Source organism: Monodelphis domestica, chromosome 6 (genome assembly GCF_027887165.1).
Source record: "Monodelphis domestica isolate mMonDom1 chromosome 6, mMonDom1.pri, whole genome shotgun sequence".
In the NCBI taxonomy this organism is placed as follows: domain Eukaryota; kingdom Metazoa; phylum Chordata; class Mammalia; order Didelphimorphia; family Didelphidae; genus Monodelphis; species Monodelphis domestica.
The window spans coordinates 208,204,877-208,222,710 of record NC_077232.1 but is presented as its reverse complement, the minus strand read 5'-3'; the positions used below and the strand labels follow the sequence as shown (position 1 = coordinate 208,222,710).

The following is a 17,834-nucleotide window of genomic DNA, read 5'->3' as shown; positions in this document are numbered from 1 at the left end:
GATCTTGATTCTTCCTTTGCCTCCTAGCTATAGTTATACCTAATGGCTTGAATTTTATGTGCTTATTTATTACATGAAATAATCCTTCCTCACATTCCAGCTCATCTTCCATGTCATTATTGTAGTATCTCATTATCTTTGTCTTATTTCACTATTGATAAGAAATTGTCATTATTTGAGACCCAGTGACCACCCACAGACAGTCATTTCTGTACTTTTATATTATGATTTCATTCACAAATTCCAGCTGAGGAGGAATGGAAATATACTAATAAATGACTGTTAATATTCACTCTTTATTGTTTATACTCAGTCATATCATCTTTCTATACTGGCACAGTCAAAAAAGTATAACTAGTTTGAGGAAGGCAATGAGCCTTAGGGTTCCCTTCAACTGATCCTTTCAACTAAAACCTTTCTCCCAGAAAATGACATTTCTTCCTCCCTTCAATGCACTGCAGCTATCTTACAACTTCTTCCAAACCCGAGTTAATCAGTTCCTAGGAGACAACATAATTTTAAACCATTCTGATCTAACTTTCACTGCTTAATTTTAATGTCAGGCATTAAATAAATATCTCTATGTCCACTCAAGGACATTTCATTTTACTGGGAAAAAATCAGATAATTGACAAGTTTCTACTTCTTTTATAGTATAACAAAAGAAGAAAATCAATTATGAAACTGGAAAAAATGTTAGGGAGAACTCTGTTTCAAAAATGAAAGGATTATGGATCACATTTTTCCTTTTTAAGACTACCTTTCTGTAGATTAGTTTTCAATATGTAGTCTAAAAGAAAGAATCAAAATTTTAAATCTCCCTTTGAATAAGACCCAGGAGAGTATAAACAAGCAAAGCCACTAATATTCTACCTAATCACCTTAACCAAAAGTCTGACATCCTGAAATCATAGACCTTGAAAAGAGACAAAGATGCTCTAGACTTCTCTCTTCAATAAATATACAAGGGAATCAAACCCTAGAAAGCCAGGATGAATTGGGGTAGAACCTAAGTCTCTTGAGTCCTAGTTCAATTTTTTTTCCACTAAAATTAGTCTCAAATCTCTTATCAAGTGTTTACTAGAGCTAAAAAGCATTGAGATGTTCCTTGGACATGATCTCATTTTAAAGCCAGAAAGAACTTTAGAGAACAACCAGATAAAATGCCTTCAGTTTATAGGAAAAGTAACTGAGAGTCAGGGAAGCAACATGATTTCTCCAAGAACAGATTCAGAGCAATAAATCCCTCATTAGATTGTAAGTCCCAGTGGGGGGCAAAGTTCATGTGGTTTTGTTCTTTATATCTCCCTCAGTGTTTAACACTGTTCTGCATGAAGTACACATGTAATTAGTGTGTGTTGAATTGATTTGCAGCTTCAGGGACTGGGCATTTCCAGTTTGGGATATTACTAACAGGGACTTGCAAAATTCAGGGTTATTTTAAAGCACCAAAACTACTACAAGCCAGGTCTAGCTTTGGGATTACAAACTCATTTAGACTTTTATGCCAACCTAGATTAATATTGACCTTTCATTGGCCTTGGCATTGACCCAAATTCCCAGAGGTATTTGGAGCTTAACTCTGAAAATTAGTTTCCTCTAAAGTGAGTTACACATTTCTCCAATGCATAACTAGATTTATCTGTGGAGCCAATGGAAAGGGCACATAAAATTCACCAACATCAGGGTCAGCCAATGAGCCAGTTTTAGTTGATAGACAAAGAAATCACACAGACAAGAACTTGAACTCATTTTAGGAAGAGAAGATGAATAAGTTCTAGGATCCACTGAAAGAATCTTTGTTCATAATTCTGTAGAATTATGGACCCAGGATGGAAGAGTAAGGAAGCAATTAGATAATCTTTAAAATAACACCATACATCACATTCTATAGTCAAAGATGCAATAAAAGGTCAAAGTGAGTAATTCTTCCAGCCACAGGCAACATAGGAAGTGAGAGAGAGATATATGACATCGGGGAAGAAGTTGACCCAAAATACTAGTAATGTGAGGTTGGTGGTAGAGAAAGAAGAACCAGCACCTTTGGGATCTTCTAAGCCAGAGATAATAAGCACATCTGGCAACTACTAAGAAAAAGATTATAGAGCAATTACAAGGGTTCAAGGAACCTTCCTGGATAAGTACCAGAATGTAGATCAAGACTGCAATGACCATACATCCCTCTTATCCCAGCATTTTGGAAGCATTTAAAACTTCCAAACACCAAGAACTAGCTCTGAAAACAGCAGATCAAAAAATTTGGAAGCTTGAGTGAGTGCCTACTCTCCTCCTCACCCCACCCCTGAAAAAATAAGACCTGGAATAGAACCCAATATTAACAGAACCCAAATCAAGAATAGGGTGGGGAAAATGTACAAATAAGGAAAAAAATAAAACTGTGGCACAAAATCTACCATGATGACAGGAAAATTCAAGGCACAAACTGAGAGGGGAGGGAGAAAAAGTCAAAACAACTGCAAGGAAAACATCAACAAAAGGTAAAGTTTATTCTTTGTTTTAAAGAAGAGGAAGAGGTAGGTCCAAGATGCTGGAGTAGAACCAGGGAAAGCTTTTACCATTCTGTACATCCTCGCCAAAATACCCTAAAATATTTTCAGCGAACTTTCCAGAAAACTACAGAAGCAGAGGGTAGCAACTGCTGCTGCCTAAGCTCCACAACCAAGACCTCATCCCCACCTCCAAGAGCTTTGTTCCCACCTATAGAAAATGGTGATTGAAATAACTTACTACAATGTTTTGGGAGTAAAACCCAATGTTTCCCAGAAAGAACTAAAAAAAAAAATCATATAGAAAACTAGCCTTGAAATATCACCCAGAAAAGAATGCAAATGAAAGAGAAAAGTTCAAATAGATTTCTCAATCTTATAAAGTACTTTCTGATACATAGAAGAGAGACATATGACAAAGGTGGAAAATAAGCCATAAAAGAGGGTGGTTCTGGAGGTGGCTTTGGTTCTCCAGTGAATATCTTTGATATGTTTTTTGGAGGAGGTGGAACAATGCAAAGGGAGTATAGAGTTAAAAATGCTGTTCACCAGTTGTCAATGGTCTTAGAAGATCTATATAATGGTGCAACAAGAAAACTGGCTTTGCAATATAATGCAATTTGTGATAAATGTGGATTGAAAGAGTGGTAAGAAAGGAGCTGTAGAATGCTGTCTCATTTGTAGAGGTACTGGAATAAAAATAAGAATTCATCAGAAAGGACCTGGAATTATTCAACAAATTTAATCAATTTGCATGAAATGCCAAGGGCATGGGGAATGAATAAGCCCTAAAGATAGATGTGAAAGATGTAATGGAAGGAAAATTTTTTTTGATAGAAAAAAAATGTCAGAGGTTCATATTGACAAAACCATGAAAGATGGTCAGAAGATAACATTCCATGGTGAAGGTGACCAGGAGCCAGGGGATATCATCATTGTTTTGGACTGGAAGTACAATCCTTTATTTACATGTCAGGGTGAGGAAATTTTCATGTGTGTGGATATCCAGTTGGTTGAAGCATTGTGTGTTTTTTAGAAACCAATATCCACTCTTGATAGTAGAACTATAGTCATTATTCCTCATCTTGGTCAGATTGTCAAACATGGAGATATCAAATGAGTACTGAATGAAGGCATGCCTACTGTTAAATTTAATTGTGGTTAGACTTGAATATTTAAATTTGTGGTTTCCAGGGATTACTTTCTAAATCCCAAAATGAATTATTAAAGTAAATGTAATTTATGGTAATTTATTTACAATACAGGGAAGATATTAAGGAATGAGAGAGAGAAAAAAAAAACTTAGGCTTCCTCTGAGCCACGTAGAAATTCTAAGGCCCCAGCCAGGGGAAAGGAGTCTCAAGACTCACAAGTTCACACCTCCACAAAGGCAGGAAACTAAGTCAGCCTTTCACTCACCAAGGTGACCATCTGAAGGGAAAGCAGTCTGAGGTTTCCTGCACAAGTTCCTCCAGGGGTCCAGTTCCACAGCCAAGTCCAAGTGTCTGTCTTCCAATCTCTCCTCAAGTATCTCTCTTCCAGTCTCTCCTCTAAGTGACTCTTTTTCACTCCAAGGTCGTGATACTGATCCTCCAGTCCAACTCCGAATCAGAGTACTTCAATCTACCTCTATGGTCCCCTATTTAAATATATTGTTCTTTTTTGTCACCTCTCCTAAATTTCACATCTACCAATCACAGCAGACATTTCTCTCCAGGACTGTCCATTCAATATATGAAATGGGTGTTCATACCTTTTGTAGTTAGTTCACACCTTTAGTGTTTAGTTACTATTTTGTAGATTAAAATGGGTAGACCTACTTCAAATACTGAGTTAACACTTTTGGGGATTAAAATCTAAAAATAGACTGGGGATTATAATAAATTTCTTCCCAATAAAGGAAGAGCTAAGTATCTTCATTGTTACAATCAGGGGAGAGCTAAATCCAATCTTCATACTACCTTAGAGGAAAGGAATGTTAATAAATGCATTTAAGGTAAACTTCCCAGAGAATGACTTTTTTTTTTATCAGATAAGCTATCTCTTTTGGAAAAGTCACTGTCTGAAAGAAAGGAAGTAGAGGAGACCGAAGAAATAAATTAGTTAGAACCTGTAGACTTTGGCCCATCTCAAGAAAGAAGGCACCATTACAATGGGGAAGCTTAAGAGAATTATAAACATCATCCCCACAGTAACTCCTTGAAGTTAAAGGTCCTAGCAAAAGGCATTGAGCAGTGTACCTGGCTGGTACAGACCTAGAATGAGGCTCCTAGCCTTTGCAAAAGTGTAAGTCAAAGTCCCAAATACTAGCAAAAGGAAGTTAGTAGTACACATAGCTGGTGAGACCCCAAAGGGAGGCTCAGAGCCCTTGCTCAAACCTACAATGAGAACCTAGAATGCTCACTTTGTAAGCCCAAAGTGAGCCCCAAAGGCCCTGAATAAGTCTGAGGTTAGGCCCTGAGACACAGCATAAGGTATTTCATTACGCTTTGAAACCTGAAAGTCACAAGCAGTTCTGGGGGGTAGACTGAATCCCTAGTGGGAGGTGGCTTTCAAAGCTCCCCCATAGGCCATTATGCCACTGGGGAAGAATTGAACCTTGAAGAAACACAGTACTAGAGGTAAGGGAAGCATCAAGGTAAAAATGAAGCTAAAAATTGTCCTCTCTACCTTAAGAATAGAACCCACTTTTTAAGATAAAAATAAAAGTCAAGAAAAAGCTGGGGAAATGAGCTAACAACAACAAATCACCTAACCACAGAAAATTATTATGGAGACAAAGAAGAGCAAGGCACAGACTCTGAAGGGGACAATGGGATCGCACAAAAAATCTTCAAAGAAAAATGTGAATTGGTCTCAAGTGATAGAAGAGTATATAAAGGATTTCAAAAATCAGTAAAGATAGGAAAATGTGTGAGAGAAATGAAAATAATGCAAACCAGAATTGGTGAAAGGGAAAAAGGTGTAGAAAAATTCAATGAAGAAAACCATATTTTAAAAAGTAGTATTGATCAAATGTAATAAGAGGTTTAAAAACTTGGTGAATTAAATAATTTCTTAAAAATTAAAATTGCAATCTTGCCCTATAGAAAAGTAAGAGGTGAATAAGACAAAGGGACAAGAGGGATAGAATTGCAAATAAAAGTTAATGACTTTGTGAAACTTAAAGAAAAAATAAAAATCAGAGGAATAAAAAATAAAAGAAAATATGCAACATCTCATTTAAAAAAACTTGGGGAAAAAAAAGATGAAGGAGAGACAATTGAAGAATTTTTTTTAACTATCTGAAATCCCTGATTAAAAAAAAGAAAGAAGAGAAAAGAAAAACTACACATCATATTAGAATAAATTTTCAAAGAAAACTGCACTGATTTTCTTGAACAATTGGTCAAAATCAAAATTGAAACAATCGACAGATCAAATTCTGAAATAAATCCCCAAATGACAATTGGCAGAAATATTATACCCAAATTCAAGAGTTCCCAGGACAAGGAAAAAATAGCACAAGTAGCCAAGAAAGAAACAATTCAAATGTCATTGAGGCATAGTCAGTATTACATAAGATCACAACTTCAACATTAAAGGATCGGAAGGCTTAGAATATATTCCAGAAGGCAAAGGAACTAGGTTTACAAGCCAGAGTGGATGAGAGAGGTACAGACTGGAAAGAAAGGACTTGCTTTACAAGGAAATCTTATGCAGGAAGAAAATGGAACTTTGCTGGAAATGGGGAATGGGGCTAGAACCTCTAGTCAAGAAAAGCAGATGGACAGTTGGAAAGGGGTTCTTTTTCTCTTCTGAACTGAAATGGAGAAGAGCAACTTGCTGAGCTTAACCTGCTCTAATCCTTCATCAATCTGAAGAAATCAGTTTAGCCATCCTTCCTCAATAGTGTTGGATAGCGACTTTCCCTTTTGGGAAGATAAGAGACTATCCACCCAAGAAGATTTTCCATTGATATCTTCAATAGCTATATCTCTCTATATTAGGAAATTACACCAGCTTAACTCTACAACGTCCTCAGGGACTCAGGTCCCCAGACCTGAGCCCTCAACCCCTGAAAGGAATTTAGGTTGAAATAGAATTAGGGACTTGCTATTTTTCCCTCTTCCCTAAACCTACCATTTCTGAGTATCAAAACAATAAATAGACCTTATTAATACAGAAGAACTGAACATCAACATCATATTCTTCTAATATACTAAGGCGATCAAGATAATATCCATCCAGGGAAGAAACCAGAAACCAGAGATTGAAGGGGAGGTCCTCTTTACTTTTTAGCTCTGGACATTGATCCAATCTTTTTCACCTTCCCTTGTGTAGCTCTGCCTGGGAGAGGAAGTGGTGCTTCTATTTATTTGTTCCCTCTTTCTCTTAGGCCTCTCAAGCTTTGGTTCCTGATCCCCCATTAGTACACTACCCAACAAAATTGAGGATATTTGTCTTGAGGGAAAATTGTCATTTAATAAAATATAAAGTTTTCAAGCATTCCTGATGAAGAGACAAGAATTAAACAGAAAATTTGATGTTCAAATACAATACTTAAGAGAATTATAAAAGAGAAAATGAGGAAGAGAAAATTTAAGAGATTCAATAATGTCAAACTTTATATTGCTACATGGAAACATGGTATTTGTAGTTTAAGATTTTTATTAGCATTAGGGCTAAAGAAGTGCATAGACAGAGTGTCCAGGAGAAAGCTGATTAGGATGACTTGATATGAAAAATAAAATCAAGAAGTATAAAAGAGGATTACATTGAGAGAAAAGAGAAAGGAGAGCTAGAATGGGATAAATTATCTGACCTAAAAAGATGTGAAATAAAAACAACTACTACATTGGAGAGAAGGATAAGGGTGATAATAGGAACATCTAGAAATTCTAAATTTAACAATAAGAAAATTAAAAAAAATTAAGTGAATTGAAGAAATTAAAGTAGGCAATGAGGAGACAAGACTATCACTCTTTTCAGAGGATATGATGATATATTTAGAAAATCCTAGACAATGAAGTAACCAACTAATAGAAACAATTAATAATTTTAGCAAACTTACAGAATACAAAATAAACCCACATAAGTCATAAGCATTTCTATATATTACCAATGAGGTCCAGTATCAAGAAATAAAAAGAGAAATTCCTTTTAAAATAACTCTAGATAATATTAAATACCTGAGAATATCCCTGTCAAAAAAACAAAAACAAAACAAAAACCACAAGGGAGCAGCTAGGTGGTGCAGTAAAGAAAGGACTTAGCTTCAAGTTAGAAAGACTCATCTTTATAGGGGCAGTTGGATGGCTCAGTCTATTGAAAACCAGGCTTAGAGACAAGAGGTTCTAAGTTCAAATCTGGCATCAGAAACTTCTTAGCTTTGTGACCCTGGGCAAGTCATTTAACAGTCATTGCCTAGCCCTTATCACTCTTCTGCCTCAGAACCAAAACATAGTATTTTCCTTAATTAAATACACTTAATTAATGTAGAATATTTTGCCATTGTTACATGATTCATGTTCTTTCCCTCTCCTCCTCTCTCCCCTTTCCTCTAGTTAACAAGCAATTCCACTGGGTTTTACATGTATCATTGTTCAAAACCTATTTCCATATTATTAATATTTGGAATAGAGCAATCATTTAGCCAATATCCCCAATCATATCCCTGTCAAACCATGTGACCAATGACATATTTTTCTTCTGCATTTATGTTCCCATAGTCCTTTCTCTGGATGTAGATAGTGTTCTTTCTCACAAGTCCCTCAGAGTTTACATTCGATTTTGCCACAACATATCAGACTCTGTGCACAATGTTCTCCTGGTTCTGCATCAGACTGGAGGTCTTTCCAGTTCACATGGAAATCCTCCAGGTTATTATTCCCCAATAGATCTGGCTATTCTTTCCTCTCGGAAATTATTCCACTGAGAGTAAGGTTAAGGTTAATTAAACTCTCTTCCTCCCCTTCTTATAATGGTATTTTTCTTCCCACCCTCTCACCATGCACCTCTTTATGTGGTATAATTTTTCCTATTTTTCTTCTTCCTTCAAGTTTCTCTTAGTATCATCCTCATTTTTGCCACCCCCCACCAAATTTTTTTATATATCAGCTTCAACAAGTTAAATCTGCAACCTCTGAAATAATTCTTCTCTCTACTATGAAAATGAAATCAATTTTCAAGAGTTACAAATGTCATTTTCTGCATAGGAATATAAACAATTTGGCCATAATGAAGCCCTTAAAATTTTTCACTCTCTTTTCTTGTTTCTCTTGAATTTTGTATTTGGACTTCAAAATTTCCATTTAATTATGGTCTTTTCTTTAGGAATGCTTGGAAATCTATTGTTAAATGCCCATACTTTCCACTGAAAATATATAGTCAGTTTTGAAGAGTAAGTGATTCTTGGTTGTAGACCCAATTCTCTTGCCTTCCTGAATATCATAATCCAAGCCTTGTGGTCCTTTAGTGTGGAGACTGCTATATCCTATGTAATCCTGACTGAGGCTCCTTGATATCTGAAATGTCTTTTTCTGGCAACTTGCAATATTTTCTCCTTTTCCTAGAAGCTCTTGAATTTGGCCATAACATTCCTGGGATTTCTCTTTTGGTGATTTAATGTAGAGGGTGATTTATAGATTTTTTAATGCCTATTTTGTCCTCTTGTTCAAGAATGTCAGGGCAATTTTCTTAGATAATTTCTTGTAACATAATCTCAAATCTTTATTTTTTCTAGGCTTTCTGGTAGACCGATAATTCTCAAATTGTATCTCCTTCATCAGTTTTCCAAGTCAGCCACCATTTCAATGAGATATTTCATGTTTCCTTCTATTTTTTCATTCTTTTGATTTTGCTTTAATAATTCTTGCTCTCATGAAATCATTAGCTTCTACTTGCCCAATTCTAATCTTTAAATACTGATTTTCCACTAAAATCTTTTCATTTTCCTTTTAAGTTTGAACTATTCTGCTTTTCATGGCTTCTAGCAGGTCAATTCTGGTCTACAATGTGCTTATTACTTTATTTGATTTATGTGCCTCTTTTTCCATTTGGTCAATTTTGTCAATTTGTTCTTTTCTTTTTGTATTACTTTCATTTCTTTTTCCCACTTTTCTTCCCATTTTCTTCTATTTTTCTTACTTGGCTCTTAAACTAGTTCCTCCATGGCTTGTGACCAATTTCCATTTCTTTTGAAAGTTTGGATGTGTTTACTTGTTTGTCACCCTCTGATGTTACTTCTGTATTTTGCTCTTCTTCTCCATAGAAATTATCCAGGGTCAAAGACTTTTTTGTTGCTTCTTATTTCTTTTGCTACAAGTGAATTGGGATCCCTGTATGTTGGTGGATATTGATTTCTTAGCTTCTATCTTGCAGAGCTTTGCCTTGGTAGTATTTTCCCTTCCCAGTCAGAAGCCCAAGTGAGTACAGGTAATATAATGTTCTCTGTGTAGCAAGTTTTAAATAGTTTTGTCCTGGTTTTGTATTTTCAGCCCCTGCTCCCTCAGCAGTGACCAGCCCTGTCTCTGCCCAAGCTCTGTGCTCCACTTCCCAGGCTCCTTGCTCTTTAGCCTCGGGTTTCAAGTTTTTCCATCAAGTCCTTGCACTGTCCTCAGAGGTAAGTCATTGATGCTTTCAGCCAGCCCTCCAAGAGTTTAGAAATTGCTCTAAGTCCTCTCTCTGACTCTGGTAATGTTGATGGTGTGGGGAAGGGGTGGTCAGCTTGTGCTCTGATAAGTGTAATTTCGCCCCCTTGTAGCCTGGGAATCCCCAAACACTTCCTACCTTTAAGACTGCATCCCATGGGGGATCCCCTTTACATTTCTGATTTTGATTTCTGTTCTTTTGAGATGCTTTGAAATGATCTGTTGTGTGAAGGGTTAAAATTTTTGGAAGGAGTTTGAACAAAGGTCAGGAGAGCAGTTTCTTAAAGGCAAACATTTAGTTTATTTTGAGGAAAGTTTGGATAGGAAATAGAAAGGAGGAAAATCTAATCTATCTGCCCTTGAGGGCAGTTTCTTCTAAGAATTATTTGCTATCTAACTACCTATCTAAGCTAATTGATAAGCATTAATCACCTACTACCTCCTTACAAGCTGTTAACGTCTTCAAATCCATTTTCTCTATCCCCAACTGTCAAAGACACAGAGACACAGAGATCCCTAGGGAACCCAAAGACAAAAGCCTCTTCCAACTGTCACCTCTACTCATATACCTACATCATATATCCTTTGTCTCCTAGGTAATGGACTCCTCAAAATTAACCACAAAAGCTATCAGTTAACTGACTCTTACTGATAAATGTTTTTGTTCCTCTGCCTCTTAAAGGGGACAGAGGGAGAAATTTAAAAAGAAAACTCTCTTTAACAATTGGAAAGAGATTAAGAAGATTCCTCCTACTCAGATGCCATCTTAGTTATGCCCCACCAATACATAGTATTGATCCTAAGGTTAAAGGTAAGGGTTTAAAAAAAAGAAAAAAACATACTTTATATGAATTATAACAGACGTTTTATGGACACAATTATAAAACACTTTTCACATAAACAAAATCAGATCTAAATAATTAGAAAAATATTAAGTGCTCATGGATAAGTTCAGGTAATATAATAAAAATGATTATTCATTTATTCAGTGCCACCCCAATCAAACCACCAAAAATATTTTATAGAACAAAAAAAATTCCAAAATTCATCTGAATTATAAGAGATCAAGAATATTAAGGGAATTAATGAAAATAATGTGAAGGAAAGTGGCCTATCAGTACCAGGTCTCAAAGGGTACTATAAAGTTATTAACCATTAGAATACTCTGATACTGGCTAAGAAATAGAATGGTGGATCAATGGAATAGATTAGCTACAAAATGTACAGGGTCAAAAGACCTTAGAAAATGAATGTTTGATGAATCCAAAGACCACAGCTTTGGCGATATGAACTCAGAATGAGGGGAAAATGCTGAAAAAACTGGAAACAATATGGCAAAAAATAAGCATAGAACAATATCTCACACCTGATACTAATATAAGGTCAAAATGGGTAACCAAGATTAGAAAGGAAACAATAAACTAGAAAAGATATAGTAAATTTCTCTGATAAAAGTCAAATCTCTAAAATTTATATAAAACGAAGTCAAATTTATAAGTCATTCCCCATTTGTCAAATGATAAAAGTATATGAACAAGTAGTTTTCAGACTAATGTAAACCTTAAAATTTCTTAGACTTATAAATGTTGGAAATTTTACCATTGGGAAATTTCATACTTGAAAAATTTCCTACTGATAGTCTATTGGAATGTGAAACCCCTTGGCATGGGAGGGTCCTTCTCCTCCCTACTTAAGATTACTTTAGGACAGAAACCTTTTACTGAACAATGGAAAGGGCTTTGACCTATGCTTAAGCATAGAACAGGAAGTCTTTGAGTCATGATTTATTTTAGAATTGATACAATAGAGATACTTGGAATGACAGAACCAGGTCTTGGTACTTCCAATCTCCACCCTACTCAGTCCTAACAGGATTTAGGAAGGGCTGCAGCATGATCAAAATTTAATTATTTGAGAATATGATCTTCAACAGACATGTGCAAAGGGGCAGACCTCTGGGCAGTCCTGGGTTAAGCTAGAGCCACCATTGGCACAGGGAAGACATGGACAGTGATTGGTAGATGTGAGAACTGAGGGGAGGGAACTGAGATGGTTTCCTTAAAGATAGCGGGGTCTGAGGACTGAGGGGGGGTTGGAGAGGTTTTGCTCTGAGAGTTTGTGCTCTGAGAAGCTTGCTCTGAAGGAGGCTGGAGGTGGAGGCCCTGAGACTGTTTCTCCATTTTGGTCATGTGAGTGATAGGGACTGATCTCTTTTCTTTGCCTCAGCTATCTAAGGGCTTGGGCCTTTTGGCCCAGCCTAAACAGAGGGAGTATTTAAGCCCTACTCCCTTCTCTCCCCCCCCCCCCTCTCTCTCTCTCTCTCTCTCTCTCTCTCAATACCTTTCTTCCTCCTGTTTGTAATTAAACTCCATAAAAGGTTGACTGCTGACTTGAGTTTTCATTTAGGAATTACATAGCTGAATTCCTTGGCAACCTTAAATTAATATATATCAATCTTTTAAAGTGATTTCCTTATCACACTAAGGAATCAAAACTATCAATAGTCATATGAAACAATGTTCTAAATCATTGTTAATTAGAGAAATGCACATTATAACAACTCAGAGATACCACCTCATACCTATAATATTGGTTAATAATACAGTAAAGGTAAGTGATAAATGTTGGAGCTGATGTGGCAAAATTGGAATTGGAGGAAATGTGAACTAACCTAATCATTCTGGAGGGCAATTTGGAGCTATAACCAAAAAGCTATTAGACTGCACTCACCTCCAGAGAAAGAACTATTGGAGTTGGAATTAAGGTCAAAGCATTATATTTTAAAAATTAGTTTATGTTTTTATTTTGGGGTTTTCATTTTATATCATTATTCTATTACAGTGACTAATATGGAGGTATATTTTGCATGATAATACATGTATAACACAGATAAAATTGATTACCTCTCAAAGAAAGAGGAGGGGATGAAAAGGGAAAAAATTTGGACCTAACAATTTCTGAAAATAGATGTTGAGAATTGATATTACATGTAATTAGAAGGAAATTTTATTTTAAAAACCATATAATTTCAACAAAAGTCCAACAAAAATTTCTGGGAGAGATTTAATTTTTTTTCTTAATCAAATAAATGATAGAGGGAAAAGGGAGGTAAAGAAATGAGAGCAAAGGATGAAAATCATAAAACCATTAAACATTCAATTGTTTAAGAGGCATCAACTACCATCAGATAGTGGTCTTTTACATTCCCAAGTCCAGAAAAAGGAAGACTCACCTTACTGAATTTAAATCTAGCCTCAGACATTTGCTATCTGTATGACCCTGGATAGATTACTTAACTATTTGCCTTAGTTCTCCATCTTTAAAATGATCTGGATAATTACTCATCAGCTCTGGGAGTGGAGAGGAAAAAGGAGAAAGAGGCAATGGGAGTAATATAATCTTGTAAAACTTGTATGTAAATTTGTCACTGGAATAAAATAAAGGAAAAAATAATAAAATTAGCTGGAGAGGAAATGGCAAAATATTCCAGTATCTTTGACAAGAAGATACCATATGGAGTCACAAAGAGTCAGTTGCACATAAAAAATTACTAAACAAACACATTCCAATAATTTAGACTATAAACCAGGAGGAAATATTAAAGATATAAGGCAGAAGCTTGAATATTACTCTGTGGGCTCTCATAAGTAAAATGTTATCATTTAAAATTTTTTTGTAAATCATTATAAAAGTTCAACATTTAATTTTTATTCAATACCATTATTAACTGCCAATCATGAGCTTAATTCTCATATTCATTCAAATTGTAAAAACGAACCATTAAAATTAACTAGCATAATATTTAGTATTCCTCAACTTAGTATATGGAGTTTCAATGTCAGTGGTAGTATTTCCCCTGTGTATGTCTACATATCACCTTCTAAAACTTCAGATATTGGGAAAGTGTATGTGGTAAGTTCACTTCCATATATCCATCTCAAAATGTGCCTGAGTCATTTTTCATCATACTAAACTTCAATCTCTGTTACAGAATATAAAACATAATATTGTTTTTTTTTCTTTTTTCCCTTCCATTTTCCCTTATTTCTACTGAGTAATAAGCAAAACTTGATTTAATTTGTTATAAATCACATATCCAATTGATTATAATATGCTTATAGTTTTCCATGTTGTATAGAACATTTTCACTCTCAGTTCTTTTTCCTAAGACTAAAAGGTCTTTTATATTTTAGTCTGTGCTGTGTGTATGTTTTTATTGTTGCTATGAAAGGAAATTAAGATTATAATAGAACCAAATGGACAGTGCAAATTCACACAAACTTGAAATTAATCACAAATCCAAAGTGGGCCAACTTAAACATTAAAAAAAAAACCCTATAAAAAGCAACTGAGTTTCTTTTCATTTTATTATGAAAATCTGTTTGTAGTTGCTATGCCAAACATATCTGGACTAACAATGTCTTAGCTTATTGATATGGGAAATAATAGAAGAATGAAAAAGGAGGAGTCCTAGGACTTCAGTATAGCTAATAGATTTAAGGTGGATGAGATGTCTGACCGTTTCCAAAAACTCCTTGGAGAAATGAGTCACACAGAGAAGGCATTCTTTATATTGTAAATTATAGAACATGTTATGGATTGTTTCTGATGAACTGATTATTTAATGAGATACTTAAGTGTTGGGAGGAAATAAAAAGCTCCATTAACACCAAAGCACCCTACCAAACTACATGTCAATCAAATCTACCCAATTACCTTAATCAAAGATGCTACAAAAGATGGGCCTCATCTAGCCTTTATGAAGATTTATTTTTAAAACAATTTAAAATGGTGCAACAAGGTTTTATATCATTTTAGAGATGTTCAATTAAATCTAACTCAAGTGAGACATTTGCTGGGCAGTTGGTATCTGTAAGGCACTGTTCTCAACCAGGAGTCAGAAAACTATAAGAGGGACAAATCTGGCCTGTGCTTTTCTTTCTGTATGTCAGTGATCTAGAAATTGTTTTTACATTTATTTTACAATAAAGTTTTAAAAAATGTTCATTTACCATCATGCAAAAAGAGAGAGTGTCCTAGATTTGGCCCTCAGTCCATAATTTGCCAATACCCATTCTATTTTCTCATAGCTAAGGGTTTGAAAACATTTCTTCCATGAAACATGCATTTGTCTCTTTTCCACTCATCTTTTTCTCTAGTTCTGCCTTTTTGTAATAAGTAGAATAAATTATTGATTTTTCCTTTTAGCAGTTTTTTTCAAGTTTTGAAGTTTCCATTGTCTCTTGCCTTTCAAATTTTTTCCCCTCCAAGATAAACATTAGCAGTTCTTTCAACCAAACCTCATATGGCATAGTCTCATATTCCTTTGCCTTCATTAGCCTGCTCTGTATATTGTCAGGCTTATGATTAGCATTAATGAAATATGTTACACAGTACTGAATGTAGTACTCCATATGCTGTCTGACCAAGAAATATTAGAATAAGACCTGCTATCCTTGACCATGATCACCATGACTTATTGATATAACGTAAATTCTCCATAGGAATATGTAGCCTAAATCTACTTTAGTTTCATAATATACTGGTGACTCATTTTGTGTTTGTAGTAAACTAAATGCCTCAGATAATTTTTTCCATATCCTATTACTGCCTCTTTATGTTATATATTTTAAAAATTCAGTCTCTTTAAAAAGGATTTACTCTTTGAATGGCTATCAAACTAGTTACTGTATGTACCTATACTATGAAGTTTTGTATTATTTAATTCATGACACTATTTAATTTTTCTGTCATCTTCTGAATTAAAAATGTAAGGAAAAATAAACTCTTGGCTTTTGCTGTCAGGGATGTTTTGATTTTCCAAGCCTAAAATCTCTGTCCTGATGAGAATTAAGAGAGAGATGTGCTGTGATTTTTCTTTCATCTAAGAAGTATTTGAAATATGACTATGAAAAATATATGGTACAGCAATATCCCATTCATATCTATTTTTCAACTTCTTCCATTTTGGCCTTATCCAAAGAACACTAAAATTAGGAAGTCAGTGAAAAAAATCTGAGACCTGCAAATTATAATGAATTCCCTTTAAGAAAGTCTTTAGTAAAGTAATATACTTTATAACATAGGTCTGATTCTTAACAATTTTTGGTTATCAGATTTCCTTCCTAATCCATGGTAACGAACTTTGCAAAATGAGAAGGGATGAATTATAAAAACAAAAAAAGTTGATTGTATGGTATTAGAGAGAGAAAGACTAAAAAATAAATCTAAATATACATATATACATATTTGCATAATAGGATACCATAAGAATCATGATTTAGAGTTGAAAACTTAACATTCTAATTCCCTTATTAAGTCCACTTTTACATTTTATAAGGAAATGGGAATTTTATTTTATAAGGAAACTTTTTTTAAGGAAACTTTATAAGGAAATGTATTTATAAGGAAAATATTTATAAGGAAATTCATAATGCATGACTTTTTAAAGTCACAGAGACAATAATTAATAATTCCAAGATTTCAACCAAGTTCTTCAGAGATCCAGAATTACATTATTGAATATTCATTATAATGAATCTAAGGCACCAAGAAAAGATCTAATTTAATCTCTTAGCATGTAACTGAAAAGGAAATAAATTGATATTTTACATAGATCTCCACCAGATCAAGTAAAAAAAACCCCAAACATTGACACTTGAATGGTATTTACTTGCATTATCAAAAAAAAAAAAGTGACTATGAAATGTCTCTCTCCAATAAATGCCTTTGTGTTCTGTGTACATCTAATCATTTCATACTAGAAATGGGTTTCATCTTTTCACTATTTAACAACGATATCATCCACTAAAGACCAGTTACCAGAATCCATTAGAGTAGGTCCTAGTGAGCGCCTGTTGGTGACATCTACAAATTAGGAGTATATGGAAAAGCGAGGAGAAGAAAAGAAAGAAAAGCTGCCTTTTTTCAAGCAAAGTGCCCTTCTGTTCAGTGGGGAACTGAGGACAACTTGAAACATTACCAATCACTCATCACAGTATTCTCCCCCTGAAACCTATTGGCATTTGCTCATGTCAGTCATTTGGTAGAAGGTTGTCAGTTGAATATGAAAACAGTCATGACAGGCAAGTAAATATGAAAGACTGAGCAAATCTTCAGAAACCAAAGGGAAGTATGACTGACAGGGGTTCACTGATGCTGATGACTGAATTCCACATTGTGACTACATTCTGTGCATTCTTCCTCCAGATTCACTACCATTAGAAAGCTGGTGATTTGATAGTTAAATGTGTCTATGAGAGTGTGCACACACACGTCGTGCCTCCCCAGATCACTGCAGCATTTAGGAAAATAGCTTCCTGTTGCACTAGATGACTCCTTAAATCTACTTTCCAAGCCAATTTTATGGATGAACCTTTCCGGTTTAATGTTAAGAATGCATTAGCCAGGGTCTAATAAATATATCAACTACAGTGATTCCAGAAGGTAGGCAGAAACAGCCTGATCAGCTGCTTACAGGTTCATTTACTGCTTCTATAAGGCTTTTTTCCAATCTAGGGGCAAAGGAAAATGACCTTGAGCGAAAGAATACACTTTGTGGAAGAATCCCACTGCCTAGGAAAAGGCACATTCTCTCTTTTGCAGGGAAATCATTCAATGTTTCAATCTATTCATTTAGCACTTGCTTTAAGTATGTTATCTCATTAGACTCTCCCACAAGCCCTCTAAAGTGAGC

The 17,834-nt window shown here is 35.0% G+C and overlaps 1 pseudogene; it reads left to right on the top strand.

Moving 5' to 3' along the window:
- The first annotated feature begins 2,620 nt into the window (after nt 1-2,620).
- On the top strand, nt 2,621-3,672 carry LOC100618245 (dnaJ homolog subfamily A member 1-like; annotated as a pseudogene).
- The last annotated feature ends 14,162 nt before the right edge of the window (nt 3,673-17,834 follow it).